Consider the following 24,389-nt stretch of genomic DNA (forward strand, 5'->3'; position numbering starts at 1 on the left):
TTTTACGTGGGCCCGGGCCGGGCTAGGGCTTTCTAGTAGTGGGCATGTAACGTCCAGCGAGTTATCCTCGCGCGTCTCGACTCCAAAAAACATGTCTTTTTCGGTCTCGGGTCGGGTTCGGGCCGTTTTCGAGCCGGGCTCGGGCCGGGCTCGGGCGTAAGATAAAGGAGTGGCGGGCCGGGCCGGGCGGGTAACGCAGATTATTTCCGGGCCCGGGCCGGGCCTGGGTCTAGACATAAAACTTTTGGTCAGGCTCGGGCGGGCAGCCCAACGTAAAAACGGGCCCGGGCCGGGCCCGGGCTGAAAAAATCGGCCCCTGCAGTGCTCTAATTCATCAGGCAGTACCAGAAAGCAGGCTCCAAATTAAAAAAAAGGATAATTTTTGCATATGGAGATTACAAATTTTTGTGAAGTTACACTTTTTATTTGTTTGTCCTGTGAAATAAACTAGTGAACGCTTGTGCTATCAGTCTGAGCATGAAGGAAACACGGAAACCTATTCCCAGCGCTCAAGCAATGCGATAGTGCAGTGGTAATGCCTGCAGTACTAAATGACCGTGATGTCATAAGCCTAATTTCTAGCGCCATTGGTTGTCAAACCTTTGTTATTCTGCACCCTAGAGAGTGTCTTGTGATGTGTAACAAGTGTAATGAATAATTTGCCTATGCACTGGGTCCTTAATTTGAATCCTCCTCAAACACACAACACAGACTCTAGGACAATGCAACTAAAAGGGCAAATAGAGCTATGCGAAGACCTGAATTAGCCTCCCTGGCGCAGTGTGTGGCCTCAAATTTCATCATTTATCTCGCAACTTCACTCGCATACAAATAAGGAAATCCCACGTTTTGACGCACACTTTCAATTGGTACAGTCGCTGTCACGTACCCTTGTGTAGAGCTCGAGAACGGCGGCTGCCGGGACGCTCCGGAGCCAGCCATCAACGTCTAACGGTAGTTTCTGGGCCGAAACAGGCTTAGCAGCTAGCGTTAGACGTCGCTGGCCAGCTCCAGAGGTTGCCGTGCCTTTGCTGTACACAAGGATGACGCCGGCTGTACATTGAAAAGTTTATATCTGCCATCTAACAGTGAAGGCATCTCAAAAGTTTGAGATATTCTCTCCTTATTTGGAAAAAAAATTGTAGATAACCTGAATATGCAGCATGCCCGGGCGAATATTTATTTTATTGATAGTTGGGCTTCTGCGTTGGGCTTCTGCGTTTTTTGGTTGTTTGACAGCAGCTATCGCAGCAAGTATTCGAATAAGTAAAGACAGCGTCCGGTAACCAAATGTAAAAGATGAAATACTTTGCCGTAGGACCTCAATTATATTGCTATTCACAAAGACATTACCAGGAAGTACGACTGCTAGATATAACAAACCACCGCAAACAACCCACATAATCTTCCAGGAAGTAATATATTTTACATGGGCGGATGTACGGGTGCTCTAGTGTCACCCTTGATTGTTTTTCCTTGTATATACTTTGTGTTTGAATGTGCCTGACCTTTCAGTTATGCTGCTTTTTGTGGTAGTATTTGCACTCGGACTTTTTTTCGGTGTTGTAAAAAAGTGATACTTTTAAAGTCAATGGGTTCTTAGTTTCCCGTTTCCGTTATATTGAGCGTCATGTTGCACTGTTTGGGAATATAAAAGAAAATATCCAAACACTAGGGTTCAACTGCTTAGCGCAATAACTCGGCAGGCCGAACAAAAATAATGTCTACTGAGCAGTAACTCGTTTTGTTGCATTTTTTTCCTACAGAACCATTGCGGTATATAGTGGAAATTTTAGTACCGATGGAACGCCAGCTGTTGTGATGAATTATGATTTTCCAGGACAAACACAGAGTAAGTTTTTATAACGAATGCTCAGAATGTGTTCTTTAATCCTTCATCACCTCAGTGGTGTACAGCCACCGCCACATTGGAAAATGTTATACTGCCAACAACTTTAGCAGTACAATGGCGTCGTGTCGCCCACGGAGGCGGTGCCTTTTCCTAAAATGTTTAACCTTCCCTTTGTTGGTGGCGTTCTCCCACTGTGTTGTCCACCATGAAAAGGGCAAAAGAGAGTGACAGGGACAGTTAGGCGGTCGTTGTAGCCTGGTGGACGCAGTTAGGTCAAGGGATGCCATGAATTGGATCTGGCGGAAGTGGCTCAAGTTAATGACCACAAAGTCTAGAAAAAATAGTGAAACATACTTGAAACTGCTTCGTGTTTGACTGCTGTATCAAAGAAACAACTAACTCAGGAAGTCATCTTGATGTTTCTGGCAATATGCAGTAATGGTTGCACGCCTAACAGGCTCAGACAATTTCGCAGGTAAGAAGTATTCAAACACGAAAATATCGCTCGCACGGAGAGGACGCGGCTCTTCCCCACCTGCCATGTCACACGTGCCAGTTTCCAAATAAATTTAACTATGTAAAATAAAGTCAACCTTGATTCCAGCATAATCATAGGGCACGCTCAATGTTTTTTTTAATTTCAATTTGTTATGTCATACGGCTTCTCTTACTATAATTTTCAGTACACCCCCCCCTAACCCGCATGTGCCAAAACGAAAAAAATTCCGCCATACCTACTGTCATGATAAATGGCTCCCTTATTACGATTTCAATTGAAGCAATGCAGCGACATACTGCATTTAAGAAGCAAAGGTATCTTTGGTAAAAGACGTGTAGAAAGCTGGGTTCCTATCTCGCCCTTCTAGTGATGATGATGATGATGATGATGATGCTTATTGTCAACGGCATTGGCACTAGGCTGGGACAAATACTCCATCTGCCTGCTTGATTTAATCTCGTTCTGCTACATTTATCGCTGTCTAGCCTTTCGCCTATCTGATCTCGATCTTAGTTTTCATATGGAAGACCCCCATCACTGTGCTGTGCCCTCACCTTACTCTTCTAGTGATTCTGGTTCTATAAATCTCTTCCCTGCTTTTCTTCCACAATCACCTTCTTACCTATGTTAAATGCTGACCAGTTAATATTGCCACCTTATTAGAACTCCAGCGAGACACGCACGGAGTGTCTCCCTTCCCTCTGGCTCTCGCTGGGTCAATATATGGCATTCTATTACGAAATGCCAAGTCGTTTCCAGGCTTTTTGGCAGCACACACATGCCTCATGCTGGTGCGCATATTTGCGCCGATGTGTTTTTGTGGCCAAGTAGCCAGTTCGGGCGTCAAATAGCAAGGCACACACCTTACACATTTTATATCCTGATTTCTTTCTTGCTATTTGTGAAAATGCCCGTGACATATTCATCTGCAACCTTTGCATCCAATTTACCACCCCTGTTTCTCTCTTTCTTTTTTTTTTGCTCCGGCTTGCATATTTGCACTTTCAAACACCCTGTAGTTGGTTGCCAACTTTCTTGGCCTCTTCCTTGATCCGTGTCCGCGCTGCTATGGTACGGACATTTGTGAATTTAAACCTGCCATATATTTTCCTTCATATTCCTTAATCTTTTTTTTAAACCCATCTTGCTCTGAGCTTCTCTGACAAACAAAAGTCCATGCCATGTCACCTTGCACAGCCTCACTTATGGTTATCCCGGGGGTCGCCTTAAGCCACTAGGCTCATTGTTCTTTGGTTATTCTCAAAACCCTGACAAGATTTTATGCTTTTTAGACCAGATATTGCACTTGAGATGGTTCGCGCGGCACCACTGCACTTTTCCGAATTCTTCGCACTACCTCGTATTTATTGTAACCACAAAGTGCTTTATATTTCAATATTGCTCTATTCCGACCTCGATGGACGGTTCTGTATGTCCTTCCTTCGTTTACATATGCACCTAGGTTCTTATATTGCTTGTCAGTAGGTGTGTCTAGCTGTTGAATTGACGCCACGTCATTACGCGTCTCCTCATTATTAAGGATCATAATTCTCTATTGATATGTGCTAAATATAAAGCCTAGATTAGTCGCTGCATTGCCACTTATATTCTCAAGTCCCTTGCTTTGTCAGCTAATAGCACTATGTCGTCCGCATGCATCACCTTCTGTTGCACCTTTTGTCAATTATGGATGCAAGAAGATCAGAACGCCATTCGCTACATTGCAGTTGTCTTTCTATGATTTTCACATCCTTGCTTCAGGCATCGGTGAAATTCCACTACTTCATTGTATTTCCGGCCTTACCATACAATAGGTTCCCTTTTGTCCCTATTTATCACCCTAAACAGCTCCATAAAATGGCCATTTATGCCCTCGTGCCTCAGAATATCGCAGAGTAATTCCTTCACGGCGTTAAGTTAAGCTCCATTATTAACCATCTGAAAAGCTGCGCCATCTTGCGTCCCCACTGCGAAGTCTACGCGTGGCACGTGGGTGGACACTCAGACAAGATTGTGGAGTAGGTCTGACATTGGTTCGATTCCACCGAGCAATGAATAAAAACACGGTGGTAGTACCCAACCGTCATTTTGATGAATTTTTGCAGGGTGTCTTGGATTTCGCCATCACTCTCTCCAGCAGTCAAGAGGGTCATGTCATCCTGTCTCCAGTAGACCAGAGGGTGATGTCAGGCGTGGAATGGCTGACATGTTAAAAAACATGAAAGAGGAGACCGACCCTTGTGATGTGCCCTTCCTTCCCAGCTCACTAACCTCTGACTGGAACCCCCAGTTGTCAATATGGCAGTGCGGTTGGAGAGGAAGTCTTCAATGTAGCGATCGGTATTTGTACCCACGTTTAGACCCCAGAGTGCCTCGAGTAAAGTACTGTGTTTTACGTTGTCAAACACTTGAGTAGGGTCTAGGACGAGTGTGGCCGGCGTGTCCAGTTTAGGTCCCTGCACAGCGCCAACTTCTTGAAGCTGAAGTTGCAGCATGACATCCTGTGTGGACAGTCGTGAACGGAAGCCGATCATGGTGTGCGGTAACGTGTCTTCCTTATCCATGTATTCAGTAGTAGTAGTAGTAGTAGTAGTAGTAAAACTTTATTAAATTCAGAAACCGGACAGGCTCCTACCCTAGTCCCTCAGAGGGGGTAGGGGGTTGAAAACGGAGTTTGTCCAGCAGGCTGGTGCCCCTACTCCAGGGCCCGACTAGCACGGGCCATCAGCTCAGCTGGTTGTATCACTCGTAGCTGATTTTCCAGGGCCGGGCTGGACCGCAGCGCCTCCCATTCGTTCCAGTTGCCGTTTGTTTCGTGTTCTTCTCCGTGTTCTGTACACTACATGATATGAAATAGTGTTGGTGTTGTCCCACACCACGGGCATTTTGTATTCAGTAAACCGAGCAAAAACGACATGCTCCATCACTTTTCCTACGCATGAGGTGAGAGATATGGGGCAGAGGTTGTCTAAATGTAAACGTTTGCCCGATTTGGCGATGATTAATATCTTGGAGCGTTTTCGTGGCACAGTCATGGAGTCTACTCCTAGACGATATTGATATGGCGCAGCAGAGTTGCTAGAGTGCGGTCGTGCAAGTTTCGAAGCAGCCGATTCGTGATTTGTTCGTCCCCCGAACTTCCGCTAGGGTGACATAGGCTTCCAGGGAGACATTATCCAGACTTGTGTAGGACATCAGCGGTTGAGTCACCTGTTCGTCGGGGTATTTGGCGGTGAGGTTCCTTAGTAGCTATTTATCAATAGCTTCCGTTTGATGTAGGAGCTTCTGCAGATTGTGTCGTTGTGCTGTTTTGCTGGCTTGTGCGTTTAGAAGGTGCCTCAGAATGTTCCGGGCTTTGGGGAGATTGAGTCGCCGTTGCATGCCATCGCATATGGTATGCCATTGTTGATTGCTTAGCTGCAGCAAGTACTTTTCGATGTCCCTGTCATGGATTCCAATTCGTTTGCTGAGCGTCCACTGGGTTTCTCGGTCTGGTATCGATTCCAGAGCCCCGCCAGAGCCCCTGACATGTGTAGTAATTTGCCGTCGAGCTGCTCAATGCATGTGCCTTCCGACACCGGTTTGGTCACCGCCTCCGCGTCGGCAAGGAGGTCGCTGGCCAATGTGTCGAGGACGGGCGCAGGCGTCGACACGGTGGACGACGGTGAAATCATCATCATCATCATCAGCCTATATTTAAGTCCACTGCAGGCCGAAGGCCTCTCTATACGATCTGCAATTACCCCTGTCTCGCGCTAGCGAATTCCAACCTGCGCCTGCAAATTTCCTAACTTCATCATCCCACCTGGTTTTCTGTCGTCCTCGACTGCGCTTCCCTTCTCTTGGTATCCATTCTGTAACCCTAATGGTCCACTGGTTTTCCATCCTACGCATTACATGACCTGCCCAGCTCCATTTCATCCGCTTAATGCCAACTAGAATATCGGCTATCCCCGTTTGTTCTCTGATCCACACCGCTCTCTTCCTGTCTCTTAATGTTACTCCTAAGATGTTTCGTTCCATCTCTCTTTGTGCGGTCCTTAACTTGTTATCGAGCTTCTTTGTTAACCTCCAAGTTTCTGCTCCATATGTTAGCACCGGTAGAATGCAATGATTGTACACTTTTCTTTTCAACGACACTGGTAAGCTCCCAGTCAGGATTTGGCAATGCCTGCCATATGCACTCCATCCCAATTTTATTCTTCTGCAAATTTCTTTCTCGTGATCAGGGTCCCCTGTGAGTAATTCACCTAGATAAACGTACTCTTTTACAGACTCTAGAGGCTGACTGGCGATCCTGAATTCTTGTTCCCTTGCCAGGCTATTGAACATTATCTTTGTCTTCTGCATATTCATCTTCAAGCTAATTCTTACACTTTCTCGATTAAGGTCCTCAATCATTTGTTGTAATTCGTCTCCATTGTTGCTGAAAAGAACAATGTCATCTGCAAACCGAAGGTTGCTTAGGTATTCGCCGTTGATCCTCACTCCTAAGCCTTCGCAGTCTAAGAGATTGAATACTTCTTCTAAGCATGCAGTGAATAGCATTGGAGAGATTGTGTCTGCTTGCCTCACCCCTTTCTTGATAGGTATCTTTTTACTTTTCTGGTGGAGAACCAAGGTAGCTGTGGAATCCCCATAGATGTTTGCTAAGATATTCACGTATGCCTCTAGTAGCCCTTGATTACGCAATGCCTCTATGACTGCTGGTATCTCTACTGAATAAAATGCCTTTTCATAATCTATCAAACCCATATAGAGAGGTTGATTGTACTCCGCAGATTTCTCGATTACTTGATTGACGACATGGATATGATCCATTGTAGAATATCCCTTCCTGAAGCCAGCCTGTTATATTGGTTGGCTGAAGTCAAGTGTTGCCCTGATTCTATTGGAAATTATCTTGGTGAATATTTTATACAATACTGAAAGCAAGCTAATGGGTATGTAATTCTTCAATTCTTTAACGTCTCCCTTCTTATGGAAAGTATAATGTTGGCGCTCTTCCAGCTTTCTGGTACACTTGAAGTTGTGAGGCATTTCGTATAAAGGGCCGCAAACTTTTCAAGCATGATATCTTCTCCATCTTTGATTAAATCTACTGTTATTACATCTTCTCCAGCAGCTTTTCCCCTGGTCATGTCTTTCAAGGCCCTTCTAGCTTCATCGCTAGTTACAGAAGGAGCCTCTGTATCCGGTTCATCACTATTTCGAGTGAAAGTAGCTTAGCTATTTTGGGCACTGTACAGGTCGGTATAGAGTTCTTCTGCTGCTTTTACTGTCATCGAAATTGCTGATGATATTACCATGCTTATCTTTCAGTGAAAACGTCTTGCCTGGTCCTATGCGAAGCTTTCCTCTTACTGATTTAATGCTGCGTCCATATTTTACGGCTTCCTCAATCTTTCCCACGTTATAATTTCGAATATCTCTTACTTTCTTCTTGTTGATAAGTTTTGACGGTTCCGCGAATTCTATCTAATGTCTTGAGTTGGACACTTTCATGTTTTGTCGTTTCTTTATTAGGTCCTTTGTTTCTTGGGAGAGCTTACCTACTGGTTGCCTTGGTGCCTTACCTCCCACCTCAATTGCTGCTTCTGATACAAACCAAGTTACGGTTTCATTCATTACCTCTATGTTATCTTGTTCTTCCTGTTCTAAAGCTGCATATTTGTTTGCGAGCGCCAGCCTGAATTGCTCTGCTTTTACCCTTACTGCATCTAGGTTGGCCTGTTTCCTCTTCACTAATTTCACTCTTTGTCTCTTCAAATTGAGAGAAATGCTAGACCTCACTAACCTATGGTCACTGCACTTTACGTTACCTATCACTTGTACATTCTGCACTATGCTGGGATCAGCAGAGATTATGAAATCTATTTCATTCCTTGTTTCTCCATTAGGGCTTTTCCAGGCCCACTTCCTGTTGCTGCGCTTCCTGAAGAATGTATTCATAATTCGGAGCCTATTCCTTTCCGCGAATTCTACCAACATCTCTCCTCTTGCATTCCTAGAATCGATGCCGTGGTTTCCAATTGCTTACTCACCAACCTGCTTTTTCTCCACTTTTGCATTGAAGTCGCCCATGACTATAGTATACTGAGTTTGCACCTTTCTCATTGCTAATTGAACATCTTCATAAAACTGTTATATTTCTTCATCATCGTGACTGGAGGTTGGGGGTATGCTTGTACTACCTTCATTTTGTACCTCTTATTCAGCTTTATTACGACGACTGCTACCCTCTCATTAATGCTGTAGAATTCATCAATGTTGCCCGCTATGTTGTTATGGACTAGAAATCCTACCCCAGGTTCTCTCTTATCTGGAAGACCTTTGTAGCAGAGGACGTGGCGGTTAGTCAGCACTGTGTAAGCCTCACCAGTTCTTCTAGCCTCACTAAGGCCAATAATATCCCAGGGAATGCCTGATTATTTCTGAAATAGTCCTGCTAAGCTAGCTTCACTCGAGAGGGTGCGCGTGTTGCACGTTTCCAGGTTCAATTTCCATACCAAGTGAAAGTGAATTTCCATACCGGTGAAATCATACCAAGTGGTAATAATATTTAGGCATGACAGAACTTCTTGAGGGGGCGGTGTCGCGGTAATCAGAAAGGCCGTTATTGAAATCACAGTCGTCGACCATGAATTTTTGCTTTTGAAGATTCTGGCAGAAGAATGTACTATTTTGTTGTGTGCGGTTTATCGCCCGCCTGACGCCGATGCAACGTTTCTAGTCAAATGACACGATGCTTTTGAGGAAATACGCGAAAAGAATGTTATTTTGACAAGGGATTTTAATTTGCCCTCTCTACGCTGGGGCAAACTTTACAATGGACAGTAAAGCCCTCCTCTTGGGATAGTGTGCTGGATGATATGTTCTCTCACAATCTTGAGCAACTTGTACGCCAACAAACTCGTGGTAAATCAATTCTTGACCTTCTGTTTTTCAGCCATCTTTTCAGTAGAGGCCCTAGACGGTCAATTAGTGTAGAGTAAGTGACCATATGCAGTTAAATTTTTGTTAATCCAAATAAACGGGAAATTCCAAAAAGTTGCCAGTCAAAGCTGCGATTAAAGAGTACAGCCGTGCACATGACGTCTCAATATGTAATTAGACTCGAATCCGATCATTGACGAAAGCAGCGTACAAATTTAGTGGCGTATTTTTCGGAATACGATACATTATTGCATTGAACACTTTGTCCCAACCAGAAAATCGAAAGTTAGACGCGAGAACCCTTTGATCAGGTAAAACGCAAAATAAAAAAGTCAGGAAAAAAGGGTAGACCAAGGCCGTTACAGCTTTATGAACTGAAAGAGCAGCTATTAATTAAATGCAACATGCTAGAAATATGTTCTTCACAGCAACTGTACCCGACTTTATTAACAATGATCCAAACTGTTCAGGCAGTACCTAGGATTGTCAAAATGTGGAATAACGCGGATAATGCTCAATACTAGGATGGGTATAGATAAAGATGAAGTCGCACAAGTAATTAACAATTATTTCATAGTGTTTTTATTGAACCGGTTGAACATGAATTGCAAGATGAAGATTTACCTACCGATCATAGCACACTGGTTTTTAATGATGGTGTAATATCAATTCTATTGGGTATCAATACTAAAAAATCCCCAGGGCTGGATGGTATTCCTGGACGTCTCTTCTGTAAGTGTCCACCTAGTGGACTGTCCATTTTGGCTGTCGCCGATTGGCTATAGCGGCAGGAGCGAGAAGGAGACTGGCTGGCTCCTTCTCGCTCGTGCCCCTGCAGCCAATCGTGACAGCTGAAGTCCACTAGGTAGACTTTTACAGAATACCCCTTCTGGGGTGCTATGCAGGATGCTCCGAGTTTGGCGAAACTCCGGATCTTCACGAGCTCTGGCAACGCCCCAAGATGAACGAACTAATGGTAACAAGACAAAGTTTGTCCGTCGGCACGCCTCCAGTTTCATTGGTTTATCTAGATTCACTCTGGGTGGCTATCATCCCTTGGGCGCTGCCATATAGGCGGTCGACTAACTGAGGCTCACGTGATGATACGGTCGGTGCATGGTCGTGCCTTCTTTCAGATGTTTGTCGTTCCACCGAATGCATTACAGGCACAAGGAAGTTATAAAATAAATGCATTTAGTACAATAATATTAGTCACATTAACGTGGGTTATACGCATTTTAATGTTCACAATAAGTACACTGAATGTGTATTAGACTAATTCGTAGTTTAATGCGTTTCGCGTTATACCACGAGGGGACGCTCGTCCTCTTTTTCTTTTCCTCTGGATCGGATTGGCACGGCTCGCTAAATGCTTGCGCTAGCATTTCCGAGCGCAGATCGGTGTGCGCTTGGTTTTCGCACTGGGCTTTTAACAGATCGCTCCTTGCTCCTTCTCTTTCTTCTGGATCGAATTGGTACGGCTCGCTACGTGCTTGCGCTCCCATTTCCGAGCACAGATTGGTGTGCCTGGTTTTCACACTGGTCTTTCAACAGATCGCTCGTTGCTCGCGCTAAAGCAAGGCTGCGAGACGAAGTGAGCGTTGCCTAGGGGAGAAGTAGTTTGCTGCGCGCTTACCGTGTAAGCACTCAGGAACGCCAGAAAGCACTCATACAAGAGTCAGAAAACTACGCTTTATTTTTTTGTACTTTGTGATGCACCTTCAAACTGGCTAGCGCCGAGCGATGGCTTCTAACAACCGCAGGAAAGATTCTTTATACTGGGTAGCCCGAGCGATCCGTGGCTTCTAACAAACGCAAGAAAGGGTCTTTGCAGCGCACGTGGCTGTTGACTGCCTCCACATCCATCCCAGTTGGGACTCCAGCATCGGTGCAGTTACCCTGTACCGACCGCTGACGAGGTGGCGCTTCAGTTGTTTTTAAATACCTTTCTATTTTTTGCGTGTGACCGCCAGTGATGGGGTCCACAAAGTTCACGCAGTGGTTGACTGCCTCTTAATGCAGATTGATGCATAGCCCCGTTAGCATCCACTAAATTTGGGATACAGTTGTATGCGGCCAATTCGTCAAGATGAATAATGGTCCCCGGTTGAACATTGGCTGCAATAATGGCGCCTAGCGTCACCGCTTTTAGTCGCTCGAACTTGAAAAGTCGCAGCACCCCTTTGGTCGCGCAGACCATACCGAATACCCATGGGCCACCACCTTTATCACCGCCGTAGTTTTGGCGTGGCTCGGCGGAACTTTGTCGCCCGACATTAGGCGGCCTCGATTGTACTTTTGCTCGCCGCGAAGAAGGCACTCGTCAATTTGCGCTATCTTCCCGGGGCCACCGAGTGGAGGTTACGCCAGCAGATCGTCCCTCGCGACCTCACGGGCGTAGTTCCTCCAGTCGGCAATGGCGTGCTCCGATAGAGGAAACAAGTCACCGGTCATCTCCTTCAACAGCCATATGTCTATGCTTTTGCTCACGCAGTATACGTGAGCCAAATCATTTGCTGCCTGGAGAGGTGGTCGTTCGGACGGCCGAGTCGGTCCGTGTTGGCGGAGTAACTTCCTTCGCCTCTCTACCCGTGCAGTGCAGCGGTACCGTGAAACTGCGTAAACTGCTTTCGGCACCTGGCTCATCGGAAGACAGCTCGGCGTCCATTCTGAGTCTTCCTATATAATGTGACCACTTCGCCTCCGCAGGTTGGTTGGTCTGGGTTGAACCCCAAGGTGCTCGCAGGTGCTCCAGTACTCCGATGACGCCGCCGGACCTGGCCTGGGGCTGGGGCGCAGTGGACGAACAATGCTTGATGCCGGAGGGAGCCGAAGCGATCGCACTAACTTTTCCACCGCAGCCTAGTCACACCAGTCTGTGCTCGGAAAGCGTAGGCGAAGACGAGGGCCTTCGCCTAACTCGTCACACAGCCAGCGCACTGATGTTTTGGAAAGGCAAAAATGACGCTTAAACTCTACGGCAGTCATGTAGGTGAACGGGTCCAGACGGTCATATTCACGCTTGCTGCCACTGGATGCGATGGCACAGGCTGCTGCTGCCGCCGTCATGCTCCCGAGTTCAACTCGAGGGGGGTTTCGCGATGTACGAGTTCCGCACGAGTTCGCCTGTCAATCAAAGCATAGGTCACGCCCCTCACGAGGCATGTAACGTGTGCGCGCGGCCACCACGTTTGGGCCACGCCCAACTTGTTTTTAGGCAAAAGCGACGTGGTGCGGAACTGAGAGGCATCAACAATCTTGACCGCCGAAATAAAACACGCAAAACGCACTGTGATCGATGATGTACTGAGCACCACTATCAAAAACAAAGCGTTGAATTTCATTGGCTTATGCGTATATCTTCTTGCGCTGTCATGGCCACACAGCACTGTTTCATTGCTTGCATTGTGGCGATGTTGCGCACAGCAAATAATTATCGGCACGCCACTGTAGCTGCATGCAAGGCATCGATGCGCCGTGGTGGACGACGATGCTGAGCAGTGCGTAGTGTTTTCCAACGACAACGTATCGCAGCTGTCGTTTGAGATGGCTGCTCTGTCATCGGTGATGTATCAGAGCCGCAGTGTCGCAGACGGTCAGCGTCGAGAAACGCTCGCTTTTCTAGACCCAGTGCAGTGGCATTTCTTCATCACAAGCACGGCACACTAAACAGGTGTGACACCTTCCTGCGTTGGAAGTCTAATTTCCTAACTGCACACAAGCGCCCTCACGCACCAAAATGCGACTGCTGTGCTGTCGTTACGATACCTATCTGCGGTCGCTGTTAGCTCAGCAGCAGAGGCAATCGGCAAGCACATTGGGGTGAACAACACGCTCAAATTCTGCGTACATGCGCACCGAGGCACCTTCACTGGGCAAGCGATAACAAGCAATGTATTGTGTCGCTGGGCAGCACGCTGTTCATCGCAATGCATCGCGGAGACTTCACTAACGCAGATAAATTGGCGCATTTTCACTGTGCTGCGTCGCTACGGACCCTAGAATACCGCACAGCCATTTTGAAGCGACAGGCAACAGCCATTGCTCCTGTCTCTATGGCCAGAGTGTCGTTTCGGGTGGTCAAGCGGAGGCCTTAATAGACGCCCTAGGTGAAGCACCTGCGGTGAAAAGTCATGCCGCAGCGCTGCGTTGCCATTTCCCTAATAGACAGGGAATGGACAGATCATTGTCATGACTGACATGCAGATCATTGACATGCATGACTGACATGCAGACTGACATTGTCATGATCGAACATAGCGCTTTAGCGCCCCTGGCGACTGCTCACCGTATGAACCCCCTCGTGCATGCGACCCTCTAGAATGTATCCGCTTGTAAGGTTTCACTTCACTGTCGCCACTCGCGGCAAAAAAGTGTAAAATTTAATAATTCGCTCGATCTCCGTTTGTCATCACAAATTTATAGCATTCAAAACAAAAAACCGATACTTTAACAAATAAAATGTTCATTATTTTATTTCTTGTATTTCAAAGTATTCGATTGAGGGAAAGTGTAGGGGCAAGAATGCTCCGCATGTGCCCCGTTCGCATTCGATGGAGGATAGACAGATAATGACCGAAAAAGGAGGCAGGCCCTTGACGCGCCGAGAAAGGCGTGGCAAACGGCTCACGGCAAGTGTGCAGACAGAGAGCGGGACAGTGACGGTATTGCTAAATTGCGATAATACGTTGATAACAATACGCGGCGCTAGCGCGTTTTGTTGCGCAGTCTTCGGTGCTTGAAGCGCGGAAGCACTGTGGAGCGCAGGGTGCGCTCATGTTGTCATACGCGGCTTTATCTCGACATTTCTTTTTTGCCTGCTGTTTTTGCACGTTCCTTGCTATCTCCGTTCATTGACTGCCATCGAGCAAACTCGGGTAAAACTCGTGCGAACGAAAAACTGAGCACATCCTGCATAGCAGCCCTGGTGGGTTTTTGCGGCGCTACACAGAACATATATCAGATATCTTGCCAAATGATTTACAAAAGGGCATGACAATGGCCACCCAACTTGTGTCTGCCGTGCATGACGTATCCAGTATTTTGGATGTCTCTGGTCAAATAGATGTTTTATTCTTTGACTTTTGCAAAGCATTTGATGAAGTTCCACAGGTAAATTACTGTATAAACTTGAGCACATTGGACTACCACTAATCTTAATTTACTGAATCAAAAAGGCATACCTCACTAAAAGTAAACTTCATGTTGAATTAAAGGTCACTCATCTGATCTGCTAACAGTGACATGTTGGGTACCACAGGGTAGCGTTCTTGGACCGCTTTTATTTCTTTCATATGTTGATGATTTAGTGAGTATCATACCAAAAGGAATCATCATAAAAATGTTTGCGGATGATTGCGTAATCTATAAACAAAGCTTATCGCCGGAGGACCATACGATTTTACAGGACGCAGTTACACCCGCCGTGGTTGCTTAGTGGCTATGGTGTTAGGCTGCTAAGCACGAGGTCGCGGGATCGAATCCCTGCCGCGACGACTGTATTTTGATGAGGGCGAAATGCGAAAACACCCATGTACTTAGATTTAAGAGCACATCAAAGAGTCCCAGGTGGCCCAAATTATTCCGGAGTTCCCCGCTAGGCATGCCTCATCATCAGATCGTGGTTTTGGCACGTGAAACCTTATAATTAATTTTTTTTGCGTAATTACCGCTAATATTATAGGTGTGACCATTGGGGTATAGAATTATATGTACAGGAAACCGTGTTATGGACATGCCCGTAAGAAGAAATACATTTCCCAGCGTGTTCTCATGCTCACTTGTTAACAATACAGTGAACGAGGTGGATGAATATAAATACATCGGCGTCATTATCTGCCGTAAAATAAATTGGTCAGAACACATCACGGAAATGTGTGCGTCGGCTTTGCGCAAACTGTGTTTTTTTAAAGAAAGATAAAAAGCGCTCCGGTTCATGCTAAATTGCTTGCTTATAACGCCTGTGTGAAAGCAAACGCAAAATATGCTGCAATCTTCTGGGATCTTTATTATAAAAAAATAATAAGCAACTGCAGCTTATTAGCCGTAAGGCAGTGTGATTTATATTTGGCAAGTATAAAAAACATGATGCATCTTCCCGCTTATGACAGAAAGCCACATACCGGAATTAGAAACTCGAAGGAAAGTTATTCGTCCGACTTTTTTTTCACAAATGCCTGACAGGAACATTATTTCTCAATCTACCAAGTTGTGTTAGTTCACTCAGCACTCAAAGAACGCGTCACAGCCGGGAACATTAACTTGATCCTGTATTTGACAAGCAGCTTTAATTTATTTACCTTTTCCGAGAACTATTCAGGACTGGAACTTCCTTCCCGTCACTATTGTTGCATGGAAAGATTTTGTTGCTGCAATTGAGCAACTTCTTCTTTCCTTTTAAACATAAATGTATATATTGTGTTACTAATATTTTTTGTAATTATAGCCTGCAAGTAGTATTTGTCGCTGTATAGTTCTTCTATCAGCGTCTGGTATATTCGTATTGTAGCCCCTCCTGCGTGGGCCACATTGATGGCTGGCAGTATTTTGAAATAAAAAAAAATAAAATAAATCCTCTACCGTGGTTCGTATCACGTCCGAGTTTGTTGCCGGCGTCGAAGTATCCATCTTGCTGTCTGGCGCATTTGCGCTACGTTTCGGCGGGTTGTGTCATTTCTACTGCTTCCCCGATAAGCCGCTCGGCCTCGGGCAGGAAGAGAATGCTGTATTTGAAGCTTTTGTTTAATGAGTGTATTCTCCGCCCGAAGTTCCTGAAGCTCTAGTCGTAGTGCCCCAAGCTCTTTCATGACAATGTGAAGACCACCACACTACTAGTTGTCTGGGCGGGTATGGAATTCTGTGGAATTGAGTGATTGCGGTGTTGTACGCGGTTGTGGATAGGGACGGCAGGCCTTAGCTGTCGAGCTTACCAGTGATGCAATTGGCGCGCAGGATAGCCATTGAAGGGCGGCACATACCCAGTTACGTGTTGTCACAGACGCAGTGTGGCCTGAAAGATGTTATTTGATTAGTGGCCCCTACCCGCTGACACATACCAAAGGAACCAAGTTAGAGTGAATGACATTTATTGAAGAATGGCACGTACAAGTTAAGTTAGCTTGAAAGAGGTTCAATGAAGACCTGATATATACACCGTGACACATACGCAGTGTCCCATATAGTCGTCGAAAACGGTTAGGTAGGAAGTCAGATAGCCTCTCGAATGCTCGCGAAGTTTGAGGAATGGTAATCGTAAATTATAAAATAGTGCCCGTAAGAGCGCTATTAACGCTCTTACGAACAACACAGCCGTGCATTTATGGGCCAGACATTGTATGGACATCAAGATCAAAGGAAGTTCCTTGGACAGATCCCGCCCTCAGCCAACGCTATCTAGATACCACTGGGACTGTTCACTGTGATCCATGACGTCCTGCTACGTGGCCCGACTGCCATCAATTTATTGGCGACGCTCCCGAGTAAGCAGCAATGATTTCTCCGCCCCAGCTTTCGTCACGCCAAGCTTGAGAATTGAAATGTCGGGCCTGGTAACATGATGTCGTGGATCGGGGTGAACAGGCCTTGTGGTATCTAGGGGGTTTTCGCCTGAACCCACTTGAAAACACACTTACCCGGCGCTAGCCCAAACCGCGCTTCATGCCCAGGCTTTCGTGTGTGTCCGAATGCATGCAGTGCTCCATACTTTGTACAGTCAAGTTCAAAAGTTTAGAGACCATGGCATCAGCAAAAAAAAAAAAAATTAAGTGCTTCCATCCCAGCCGTGCAACGTGTAATTGTAATAATGCGTGACTGTGGTTTAAAAAGGCATATGTGGGCAGTACCACTCGATTTGAGCCTTTACGCCTAGGCCGCAAAGAAAAAAATTTCCGGCACCTCTGGTCCTTAAAGTTTTGCACTCGACTGTAAGATGAACTTCGACGGCCGTACTGAAGTTATGTCGTTAAAATATTTACACTGGGCTAGGTGCATCAATATTCTATACGGGACACATACCCACACACATATCCCTTTGAGTGCAGCGCAGGCGCAATGAAAGGACCAGGCGGACAGCCCGGCGTGCCGTCAGCAGCAGTTGCTCCCGCATTTTGTGTGCCTGAATGCAGTGTTGATCACTAAAGGCCGCGAGTGTGCACGATCGAGATTTCGACGTGTGCTGGATAGACGCGCCTGGCTTTTCGCCAATCGCTTTGATTGCGGACGGGCCGCGAGAGTTTATCATGCTCCGGTAGTGGCACTCCGCGGGGCGATGCCACAGGCGCCAGTGTTCCCGCTAGCATTGACCGCGCCTCTACGTATAAATTACAAGCACGGACAACAAATACGCTGTCTAGTGTCCTGTCAGTAGATGACCCAGCTCAGCTGCAAATGCTGCGTAGATCAATTCTAACCGTTGGAGGCTAGCTGGTTTATAAGACTGCTACAAGCACTACGCCGGCCAATGGTCGGCAGTTTGAAGGGTGCGTTGCTTGGGAGAGGTTTGTACAGACATCTATGCTTGCTGAGGAATAGCCAAAGTGCCTTACATTTAAAGCCACCCACAACCTCTATTTTTAGCTTCATCTCTTCTAATGACCACAACCAGCCTTAAAACTAACCGCATGCCGTTACATGTGGTTTGCGAACGCCGATGAGATACTCGTCGCTAATGGCCGCAGATCTCTTTCAGCCTTGTATACGGTTGTTAAATAGAAGTTGCATCTGATAGAGGGTCATAGTTGGCTCTGTTACCTGGAGACATACAAGTCCGTTGGCTGGAGCACTGCTTACTGCATTGGGAGTCAAGGTGATGCCCAAGATACGTTCTGTCATAGATATACCAAATGCATTTTCCTTTAGTAAGCGGGTCTCTCTCGAGGTTCCACTATCTGCGGTTACATTTATGTTGTGTAAACGTTTAGTGCAAGGGCCGACTAGAAACATGCAGATAAAATGTCTAACATTTCAGCCATGCGATTGGCCAAATATGTGTGTGACTGATTCGCTCACCAGCCGTGCAGAATTCGCAGGTATTGTAGCCCCAATGTGCTCAAGTTATCCACTAGGCATTCTCCATCAATTGCAAGAACACCACCTTTGCCCCACCAAGCCGTTGTTCACAGTCACTTGAAACGAATGACGACCATTTATGGCTAAGTAAACCAAAATTATCGGATCCTACAGGCCTCTTGTATTCTCAAGAACGCTTTGAGGTCACTTAAATATATTTACCGGCATGCTTTTTTCTTGTTTACGTGACGTTCGCATTAAGGCATTCGGCGTCTACGGCGACAGACAGACAGACAAAGAACTTTAATGAAGGTCCTGAGAAGCTCCGTTGCCTCCTCTCAGGGAGGCAACGAAGCCGACGACGCCATTACCTGCCCACCGCAGCACCGGAAGTATCGAGATACCGCGAAAAAGAAATAAAGAACAGTACTCGATACGTTTCTATCAGTGCTATTTTTCGAGTAGGCAACAACCTACATGTTCTAAGGGGCATCAGGTGTGAAACCGCATACCTCACGCTTTCAAAGCGCGTCGAGTTTGCGTGCTTTTTTTTTTCATGTTAATCGCCACGACAGGCACTCAGGAATCGGAAGCAATACTTCTGCGACTCCCAGCAAGTCCACTTCTGCCTATTGGTTAAGAAGGGAAGAGTAATTTGACAAAGAAGAGACAAAAGTGGCGCTGGTGGTGTCAACCGGCTCTACTAACTGCGATGGATTCCGTCCGCAACAGGGAAATAAATTTGTCTGCCACTGATCGGCGTGGAAAGAGCCTTTTCAGCGCATGTCACTGTGGTTGAACTGGATTTCGCGTCCCTCTACGAGCTGGATTTCCCAGAGTGAACGTGCCTTTAGTCTATTACATTTTCGTCGCCGAAATCTGCACAGCAAATCTTATTGTTGTGCAACGTCTCGTCTCACCGGCTCTCCTAAGCTTTTCTTACAGCGGTTGTAAAAGTGTGCGATATGTGCATAATTCTTGCTCGGAGCTGGCTTTCATATCGGCTCACTATGATACCACCTAAATTACTGAATTTTAGTTTTCAATAAAGTCAATACACTACTCGCTACTAAAAACAAATTTAAAAAATTTGAGAATGCAGCTCTTCCTCTGATTATTTCGCAAATGTATCCAATATTTATTTATTACGTTTTCCCCTCAGTGATATTACTTGTGACACATTACCGTCGGTTAATAAACGTGATTTGCTTTCTTCCCTGCCTATTGTTCAGTGTGTAGTTTCGACGGGCCGAGACAGTGTTAAGTGAGGATCTAATCTGCATGCTCTGTTTCTGTGCTCAATTAGCGTGCGCAAGGAAACGTCATCCACCCGAATCTCGCACGAAGTTACAAAGAAAACTAAATATATATATATATATATACAGGGTGTCCCAGCTATCACGCCGCACGATTTACAAAAACACGAACGGCATTACACGATGGAAACCTAGTGCGTATTGTTTCCGGTACAGTGGAGTAGCCGCCGGTATTTTTTAGGGGCGAAGCTCCTTAAGGCGGCACCCGTTCGTCCCTCGTCGTAGTAGTAGTGTGTAACCAGTCTGAGAAAAATGAGAAAAACATTTCCGAAGTTGTGTCCGTAGCGCGGAATCGAACCAGGGACCCCTCGTTTCCGAGCGCGGGGCGTTAGCCCACTACGCCACGAAGCACACATAGACACAAGCACCACGATGGCAATAAATACCCAACATTAAGGAAAGGCCGCGTTTCTAGCGCGTTTCTAACGCGTTTGTGCTAGCGCGTTACGGACCGTGTAAGAAGCTGGTGTAAGACGCTGTGGCCTCCCCGCCTTACCTTCAACGCGTTTCGAACGCGCTGCCCAAGGCGGTGGCAAGTCAAGTTCAAGTCGAGGAGCGTTTATGAATACGGGGGTATACTCTCTCAGCAGTCATGTGATGGCATCGGCAAACACGGTGCTCGTTCCGGCATGTGTAAATGGCTGCGTAAGACGCTGTGGCCGCTCCCCCTTACTAGAGAGTACTGCACGTCTCTAACGCGTTTGTGCTAGCGTCCCCTTAAGCGGGAGATCCGATGATTCCCTCCGGAGCTTCGCCCACTCATCATCATTCACCCCGTGGATATGCTGTGATTTTTTTTTCGTTACAGGGTTTGCAATAGTTAACTGTGATTAATTATCTAACTCGAGAAGTACTGTCCTAATTATTAAAGTGTCAATGAGAAGGTTACAGAGCAACATGAAAAACTCCCGATAAAGCTCAATACGTGCTACATAAAAGTGTTTTTCCGAGCATGAAATATTCCCGCGAATACATGCAAAGAGCCTCGAGCGGCCAGTCGTGCGGAAATTATGCGTGTATTCGCGGGCTTCTTTCACACTCAGAAAAACACATTTATGTAGCACGTATTGAACAACAGAAAACTGTATCGAGAGTTTTTCATGTTGTTTTTCAACTTTCTCATTGACACTTTGATAATTAGGGGAATACTTCACGAGTTAGATAAGTAATTACAATTAAAAAATGAAATGTCAGTAACGAAAAAATTACTGGCGGCTACTCCACTGCACTGGAAACAATACGCACTAGGTTGGCTTCGCGTAACGCCGTTCCTCTTTTTTTTAATCCTGCTGCGTCATAACTGGGACCCCCTGTATATATATATATATAAATATATATATATATATATATATATATATATATATATATCAGAAGCACACCTTCGCGGTTATCTTCGGTTTATTTACCCAACATTTTCGGTCCGCAAGTTCATATATATATATATATATATATATATATATATATATATATATATATAACCGGTTTGTTTTGCAGCTTTTGCTACATTAGGGTGGATGATACTTTATGCTATCAGGAACGTTCCTCCACCTTGCGAACTTGCGCCGAACTGATTTGCCACGGTTACTTTGCATGAACAAGTATAAACGCATATTTAATAGAAAGATCCCATATTGTATGACAGCATCCTGTATTATCATGTATGGATTCAATTTCCAGTCGCTCGTTTTGTTTTTCCCACGGCAGAAAAATACTACTAGGTTGTGACCTCGGTTCTCTTGGGTGGCACATTGCAGTGCAAAGGACCGCGAGGTTCCCGGTGAAAGGGTTATCATTAACTTTACGTACAATGTTCAGTGTGTAAGATTGTTTGCAGTACCATAGTTATGATGTTGATGACTGGAGGTCAAACCTCAATAGATGGCACCTGTTTTGGCTATTCAATAGCGGGTTTCTGTTTTTAATTTTTTTGTTTTGTTTTGTTTTACAGAACTTTATTTCAGGCTGAATTATACTACGCCAGAAACGTACAACTGCAGTGTTTTCGTCACGACTATTAAAACTATAACGCGTGAGTACGCTCTCCTTGGTTCTGCAAGTCGGAAACTAATGAATGCTTTTTTCTTACTTTAAAATTGTTTGATTTGTTCATTTGTAAATACACTCCGGCGACGTTAAGTGTCGCTGGTGTGTATCCGATGTTTCACAACGGACGTTTGACCCAGTGGCCGGTCATCGAAATCGAAAATTTTCCGGTACGAGGCGAGAAGACATCGAAGTGCGTCCGCATGGTGGGCCGGACGGACAGGAGTGATCGTTGTAGCGAGAGGTTCCAAATCTCTGGTTGTAGGGACCGAACCAGTAGAGGTAGACGATGCAGTATCACCAGATAAGGCAGAAATATGGAAGTCGGAAGCCGGAGCCAAGGTTGCAAGAGGTATGCCCTGAGGTAGCACATGAGGATATAGGCCCAAATTCACTACAGGAAGACAGGTGGCATTGTCCTTTATGTGGACAAACATGTGGGGAAATGCGACGTTCTGCGACAGAAGGACGGTGGCTTTGGGCGACAGGACGTAATCGCCGTCTGCGACAGGTGGATCGGGTGAAACGGCAAATGTCACGGCTCGGCCAGGTAGCCGAACGTGAATGGTGGAACATAGTCGACTGGGCCTAGGATCAGGAGGGTGAACAGCATACGGTAGGGCGAGTTGGACAACACCCGCAGACCAGTCAATAATGGCCGAATGTGCGGACAGAAAAATCAAGGCCTAAGATGATTTCGTGTGGGCACTGCTCCAAGACATAAAACAAAACAGACGTATGGTGTCCGGCTACAGTGACAGCTGGAGTTCCATCGTCGGCTACGTGGACGACGGCGAGCGGGGCAGGAGTTAGGACATTCTTTAGGCGCGTACGGAGGTTCGAGTTCATAACCGATATGTGTGCTCCTGTGTCAATAAGTGCTGTTACAGGTATACCGTCCACGTCCACGTTGATGAGGTTGTGATGGCCAGGCAGTTTAAGCAGAGGAATTTAGGGTCGGGTCGTCATGGCAGGCTCACCTCTAGGAGCTGCGCCCGTTAATTTTCCGAGGAGCGGCGGGAGTAGGAAGGAGACGGAAAGCCACGAGGTAAAGGCGAGTGGGAAATACGTGGGCGTGGCGAAGGGGAGTGGTTTGGTCGTGCGGGCAGAGATGTTGGCGCGTTGTCTTCATCAATGTGTGTCGGCGAGCGGGGACTGCCAGGCCGGCGCCGGGTATTTCGATAGCTCGGCCAAGGCTGCGAGTTCCAAGAAATACGACAGTGGCGAGAAATACGTCCCACGCGTCCACAGCAGAAGCAGATAGGCGTGTCATCAGAGGCGCGCCATTTCTCTGGGTTTCGATAAGGAGGCCGAGCGTACTAACTTCCCGCTAGAGCGGGTACGCCGGGTGAACGGTAGCCGGGTCTGTGGACTGGACTAAGTGAGTGGAGTTCGACATTGGCCAGCTCTTTCCGTACAACGGTCTGAATGGGAGATATTGTTGCGTGGGAGTCGTCTGGGGCACGAATCAGGGAAGGAACTGGAGATGCAGCTTCAATCTGCCGGTGACGATGCGCACAATACTGTCGGATGCAGCCGGAGCGGGTGGGACACGGATGTCCTCGCAGGTGGATGTTGCAGCCGTATTAGGAAAGCGAGACAATTTGTGCGCAATACGACGGCTTTTGTCTTCTTCGAAGCGGCGGCATTCAGCACTGCACTGTCGAAGAATTCTTGAAAACGAGCTGACTAAACACGTAGTCCGCGATGCTTTTGAGGATATGTCCGACCTCCTCCGCTTCCGGCATCTTGTCATCAACCTTGCGACAAAGCGCAAGCCCATCCTGAATATAAGTCACATAGTACTCAGAGGAAGTCTGAACTCGGCAAGTAAGGTCTTTCTGCGCAGCACGCCACGGTCGACAGGCTTACCGAACAACTAAATGAGCTTTTGCTTGCACAAGTCCCAGCTGGTGAGCTCCTCTTCGTGGTTCTCAAACCAGACGCGTGCCGTTCCCGCGAGGTAAAAGAGCATGTTGGCGACCATGATGGTCTGGTCCCAGTGATTGCTCGCGCTCACCCGTTCGTAGAGCTGCAGCCAATATTAGACATCGGTGTTATCCGTTCCGAAAAAGATGGCAGTGTCGCGCGGTTGTGCCAGGATGACGGTGGGCGCGGTTGGCGACGAGCCCGAAGCGTTCTCGCCTTGAGCTTGCATGGCCGATGCAGCCAAGGAGCACCCGCTGCGGAGATCCGTTGTGCGTCTGGGATACCCCGCACCTCCACCAAAATGTTACGGGGAAAGAAAAGTTTAAAATATATTTACAGAATATTTACAAAGCGCTCACTGGCATACAAGGCATACAAGATGCAAACCAGTCCGCAGGACATCAGAGAGCGTCGTCGTTTTCTGTATGGTCCTCAGCGTTGTCTCCAGCATTGCCTGGTAACAATATAAAAGTTCGCACATACATAAATAACCGAATTCCCAGCTCTTGTACATTACCAAAGCATCGATGTATAACTCGCTTAATCTATTTCCAAGCTATGAGTGCACTTGAAGAATAAAAGCACGTAAATGTATCCTCAGTATTCCGTGGTATTATTCGCGTAGACAGAGCGGCGATCAAGCACCTTAGGTTTTAACAGGCCAGCTTAAAACTCACGCTAACTCACAGTGTTTTCCGAGCAATTCGCAAATAAACCAGCTTAAGCACACCTACAGCACGCCGACAGCTGAATGGTTATCAGGATAGGCTAGTAAGTAAATGCCGCGAATTAAATTCCCGACAGTGGT

General features: G+C 46.5%; 1 long non-coding RNA gene across 1 annotated transcript in view; it reads left to right on the plus strand.

The window, feature by feature from the left end:
* Positions 1–1,757: 1,757 nt before the first annotated feature.
* Positions 1,758–24,389, plus strand: part of LOC125945264 (uncharacterized) — a 40,570-nt gene continuing 17,938 nt past the window's right edge. The window contains exons 1-2 of the long non-coding RNA XR_007466761.1: positions 1,758–1,852; positions 21,558–21,638. This is a non-coding gene — a long non-coding RNA (uncharacterized LOC125945264). The remainder of the gene's footprint in view (positions 1,853–21,557; positions 21,639–24,389) is intronic.

This window comes from Dermacentor silvarum, chromosome 5 (assembly GCF_013339745.2).
Source record: "Dermacentor silvarum isolate Dsil-2018 chromosome 5, BIME_Dsil_1.4, whole genome shotgun sequence".
NCBI classification, from domain to species: Eukaryota; Metazoa; Arthropoda; class Arachnida; order Ixodida; family Ixodidae; genus Dermacentor; species Dermacentor silvarum.